Source organism: Polyodon spathula, chromosome 6 (genome assembly GCF_017654505.1).
Source record: "Polyodon spathula isolate WHYD16114869_AA chromosome 6, ASM1765450v1, whole genome shotgun sequence".
NCBI classification, from domain to species: domain Eukaryota; kingdom Metazoa; phylum Chordata; class Actinopteri; order Acipenseriformes; family Polyodontidae; genus Polyodon; species Polyodon spathula.
This window is the reverse complement of record NC_054539.1, coordinates 53437109-53443134: the sequence shown is the minus strand read 5'-3', so window position 1 is coordinate 53443134 and position 6026 is coordinate 53437109.

The window sequence follows — 6026 nt, the reverse complement described above, 5'->3', positions numbered from 1 at the left end:
TTAAGAGTTCAGGTGAGTTGACTGGGGTCCCTGTCTGGTATTTTTTGCAGACAGAAATACAAGAGAGAACTGCATGACCTGACATGACCATCCCTATTGTAATGATCAAACCAGTGGCAGTGTTTAGATGGAGCTCTGTTTAGATCACTTGAAAGTGCTGTAAGCCCACTGTGCTTTACCTCGCTGTCACAAAAGTTGCACAGCTCTTCCAGGTCGGCAAAAACTGTGATGAACCCCCCCCACCGGAACATTGCATGTAGGCCTCTAGGTGGTGCTGAAAAATGTCTGCTTTTAAAGGTTTGTAGTGATTTCAGTAATATTGCCTTTGGAGAAACTAGTGTAAAGTTCATCAAAAGTTGAAGAATGAGTGAAGTATGAGGATTCATTTTGCAAAAGGTACCAAGTATGTGTGTTTTTTTGGAACTATAGTACTAGTTGTGTGGGGTTCTAGGCACAGAATTACGATGTACTGAACTTTTGGCAAATACTTAATTGTGATTGGTTGATTTCAGATGTGCGATTTATAATACGAAACAGACAACACCTGATGAAGGTCTGTGTCAACTTCAGATTGAATTCAAGCGGTGAGTGTGATCTACAGGACATATCTGAACGACAAACTGTTTAAGATGCTGACCCAGAATCTGCACCAGTGGCGACTGGTGACTTTTTTCACTGGTAAGACACTTGGCCACATTGCCCTAAATCTCCTACTCTTGCTACCATCCTTCACCAGACCACCCAGCACAGGGGTAGGTTGCTCACTCCTAGTTATTTCATGTCTGTCCTCGTCAGATCGTCTTGAGAAGGGAGTCGTTTTCAAGCTAGCTATCAGGTAAGTGTCGCTTTGAATCGCTGCCACTATGAGAATTGTTTTTTTAATATCTTTTTGATATGTGTGAGTGTGTGTTCGTCACTGTTTATTGTGTACGTGAGCATGTACGTGCAACTCACACACAATCTCTATACCAGATATTGTGTGTGAGAGTTGCACGTACACACTCACATAGTAGGCTAGAGTACAAATGTGAGAAATGTGACAGTATCACGAATCATGATTATGTAGCTAGCTGCTGTCAGCAGCTTTAATTAGCTCTGTTTAACTAGCTAAGCCAGCAAGTCACCTAACAAAATGAATTGAAGACTGCTCACACATAACAGTGAAATAGTTAAAATTTATTAGCTACTCAATGAACAAAATACAAACAACAAAACACATGCACAAAACAGAACACTGCCTTACAACCTCTGCTCTGCTCGTTTTCAAGCTAGCCAGCTTCCTCATAAGGCACCTCTCCGTCAGTGCCTTACCAAGCCAAGAGTTGTCATGGAAACCGTCCCATTGGAGCCCATTACAGTTGCTTGCGTGGGTAAGGCTGACCCCTGCCGGTGCCTTACTAGATACACTGCGCTTGCATGAAATCTCAAGGGAATTGCAACGCTCTCAGCCTACTCACTGATAGCCCCCCGTCCAGGGCAGCGAATAGCGCTAGCAGAGCTGCGGAGGTCGGGCGTTTTGAAAAATGATATTAATTCAGAGCAGTTTCATTGTATTCATTTAGGAAAAAAAAATAACTGGACAAATTAATGGTAAGGGCATGCCTAACCTCCCTATAGTGACAAGCCACCATTGGTCTGCACCAATGTTGGCTGAGACACAAAGAAATACAGAACCTGAGGTTTTACAGAATGTATGCCCAGTTCAGCACACCAGAAGTGGAAGGGCAGTAATTCACCTTCCAGGTTCCAGCATTTTGACATGAGCCAACGGTAAAGGTTGAGCTCCAACGGGTCAAGTGCTGATAACCTCTGACCCAGATGCAAGTGGAGTTAAATGTTAAATGAATGGACTTGTTATGTTAAATGTTAATGGGTCCTAGCAGTTGGTAAACAGTAAGGGTAGTTAAATAGATAAATAAACAAAAAAGGCCAACGAGTTAAATGGTTATGCATCCCAGCTGGGTTAGGGGAAGATTAAAATTGAAAAGGGGGATGTAGTTTATGGGTTACTACAGATGCATAATGATGACGTAAGAAAGTAGGCAGGGGCTACAGAAGGTCAAATTAAGCTAGTAGTGATTCACTTCTTGTTAGGCTCTGTTCATTAATAAACACAGTTTGGTTAACTGAAACACTTACTTAGTGGTCTCCTTCATTAAAGTAAGTCCCACGGTCTGTAACTGCATAATAAGTCAAAGCAAGACAGTACAGTGTAGAAGGTGGCCAGCTCCCGAATTAATTAAGTGATTCATTTGTTGCTAATCGGGAGATGGTCACCTGCATAAATACCTGCAGCTCTCTGCACTCCAGGTGGCTGATTGGAGGAGCAAGGGAGAGGGGCGTGTAAAAATTATATATATATATATATATATATATATATATATATATATATATATATATATATATATATATATATATATATATAAGTGCGATCAGGGAAAGCTACTGCCCAGCCTGATCACAGTATTTTGTGTTTGTTATTTTGTTTTTGTATACCTGTTTTATTTTCACTCTGTGAGCAGTGTTTTTGTTTAAATATTTATTTTTGTTCAAAATAAACAACGCAAGTCCGTCTTTTTGCCCTGCAGTACCTTGTGTGTTATTCTTCCTGCTTCTGGCCTGACGTCACCACCCGGCTGTCCTGCCACAAGGACATATGAATAATTAATTAACCACAACATAGAATTTTTTTTTTTTTATATATATCAACCCCATTGGAAGTATAACAAGAGAATTCTTTTTACCATTTAAAGATAATTTGTGCGTGACCGCATATAAAAACGGAGCAGATAATGTTTTAGCAGGCTTAAAGACTTGAGTAAACATTTTGAAATTATGGCTCTTTGGCTGTGATATATCGTAGTTATTCTAATAAACAGCATCAAATCTCCGAATCTATAAATACAATTACAATCTCTTGTACCATGAAAAGGTCTCAGATTAAGTTTGGAAGTGTTAAGGTGTTGGTATTTGTAAATATTGAATAATGTTCGAGTGGGGGGGGGGGGGGGGGGGTAATAAAAGAGGGTCTCAGAAGGTGGTCTGTTTCATCTCTAGCTCCTCCTTCTGCTTCAAGCTGACCCTAGCCTTCCAGCTCACCAAGAGCCCGGCCAGCACAACGCTGGCTAGCAGCCCTGCCCCCGCCATCACCGCGGCAACCCACTGCGGCACCGTGTCCACAGAGTGGGCCGGTCCAATGTTCTGGGAGGCCAGGGACAAGGCAGCGGGGTTCGCATCCGGGAAGCTGTTCATCCGCGTGAAGAAATAGGGCCTCTCCTGCAGCAGGAAAGAGACAGCCAGAGTTATAATGTGTGTTTCTAAGTGTCTGGTGGCTTCCTCCAGGACTCTTTGCTGTGTCAGGAGGTCTGTAATACAGAAGAGTGCAAGAGAATGAAATACACTTTCGCCTTCATTAGAAGAAGCCACCAAACACTTAGATGGTAGTTTGTGTCACTATACATGCAACTGGTTTAGAAATCCTGAATGTTTTTCCCTTTTTATTTATTTTGTGCACTTAATGGAGATATCCTGCAGATATGAGACACAGCAGTCAATGGAACTGCATGACAGACAAAATTTCTGCCAGTATTTTGTTAGTTTCAAGCACATGAATGAATGAATAAATGACAGCAGTGATCATGCATTACCTGGCTGGGGCACTTGAGCTTGCTGCGGTCATGAGTGAAGTTATTGAAGGTGTGCTTCTGTCCCACTGGCTCCAGCTGAAAGAAAGAGGAACAGAGACATCCAGATTGGGAAGAATGAGAATATTGGGAGAGGGTTGGGCACATTGGAAAGCTGGACTATCACCTGGGGAGATACTGTAGAGTGAGCAGCACAATTAATGCAAAACACATTTTCCTGTGAGCACCTTGCAACTGTGCTGCACCGGTAACTCTATAGTATCTTTACCCTGTGGACCTCAGCTACTGTGTTGTGGCCCCAACAACCTCCTGCAGGAGAGATGGGGGTCAAAGGGGACAGGGAGCAGCCAATACACAACTTCTGCCACCTTATAAAACATGACTGCTGCATAGTGTAAACTAGAATGTACTACACTGGTGTGCTAAATTGGTTTTGGAAATAAAATAACTAAAGAAATTACACATTCAGTGATAAACTAGAAGTCTTTGGTATACAGTAAAATATTGTCAGTGTGGAAGTGTGCAAACCCCCCTCTCACCTGGTACTCCGGTTGATCTTCTTGAACTCACTCAGCTCCAAAGAATCCTCCCCAGGCACCAGGGAACAAGGGCACAGGTTCCTGAGAGACAGGACACATTGGGGAGTGAGATAATGAGGGATGAGGGAGGTAATGACAGAGGTAGTGAGAGAGTGAGGGAATGAGCGTGTGTGGGAGGATGGTAGGGAGTGAGAGAGGGAGGTAGTGAGAGAGGTAGGCAGAGAGTGAGTGAGGGAAGGGGTGAGGGAGTAAGTGAAAGAGGTATGGAGTGAGAAAAGGAGGGAGGAAGGTTGGTAGTGAGGGAGAGAGTGATGTAGGTAGGTAGTGGGAGAGGTAATGAGGGAGCAGTGTGCGTGTAGCCTCACGTTTGCAGTAGGGTGCAGCCTAGCTTGTTGCCCTTAATGCACCTTAGCCCCTCAATCTGCAGCATCATTACCAGATTCACAAAGGCACGCAGCACCTGAGAGAAAGACAATGCAATTGGGTGCTTAGGGAGGTGCTGGGACCAGAAATATGTTTGAATTAGTTAAAGGTGCCAAATTCTGTTTAATTTGTTAAACCTTTATCCTTTAAACATTTTCTCATACAAGGGACTGTCGAATAAAAACCAATTCTTTAAGAGCGCTGTTAGTTTTTGACATGGAAGAGAGGCAGCACTTGGAAAGCGTTTAAAATCAAAACTATTAAAAATCCCTGGTTTAAATGGCAAGCAGGAGTCCTTGCAAACAGTGCCCTCAGGTGTAATACAGGAGAACTGTGGGCAGAGCCCAGCTTACCTCCCTGTAGAGTAGGGGTTCCCAAAGTTTTGGTGCTGGAGGGCCAATTTCCGGAGGTTGTATGGGATGGGGGGGGCCGCACAAGAAAATGTACCACTCATGAAACCGAAATATGTCCCAAATCATACCTTTTTTATTTCCTATACATTTTTGTATTTAAATTAGTAATGTATATTACTACCACTGCAAAACCAGCAGCTTTGAAATGTATTTGTATTTTATCCTGTGTCTTGGTGCCACAACAGGCTTAGGTTTGAGCACCAATATCATGCTGTCACATCTTACATTGTCCTGGTCACAACAATTAAAGAAGATAATACCAAAATAGGAACTCTTCAAACTATACCAATTAAACTATTTTGTGGGTTATTCTTCACTAGTGAGGCAAAATGTATCTTGACTGGTACAACTAATCACTTCACTAAGAGATGAATGTATGTGCAGTGAACTCTGCTTAAATCCAATCTCTGGGGACCACACAAATTGTTTGAGATGTGCAAAGTTCGAATTAAACCAATTAAATTGCCCCATGGTGTGGACATTTAGAGCTATTTCCATAGAAAATATGTAGAAATAAAATAGACTTTACTGTATTTTACCTTGATGGTTTTTTAAAAATGTTTTTATCTGAATACAACGAAATAATCACACATTTCTATTTAAAGAGTAGCATTAATTATTCATAAATTATCTGCAATAAGCGTAATTGCATAAAAAGCGTCAATATGTAGGAGAGACTGGACCTATCAGAGGGGACTGGAAGTTTGGTACATGAAATAACACATAATATATTTCACATATAAAATCAATTATAAATGTGTTTTCATTAACAACAAAATCTGTAGAAAATCTTCCCAAAGGATATTAATAAGTTAAGACCAAACAAATGGCATGGAAATGCTAACTATATTGAAGCAAAACCGAGCAACTGTTCCACAAAGAAGTTTGGAAAGTGATCTTAAAATTAAGGGTTGAGTTGTAAGTACATGGATAAAGACTTGTATGCAAAGAAATATTACTTTGTTTAAAAAAAATAAGGGGGCAAATATTCCTGAATATTGGTTTCT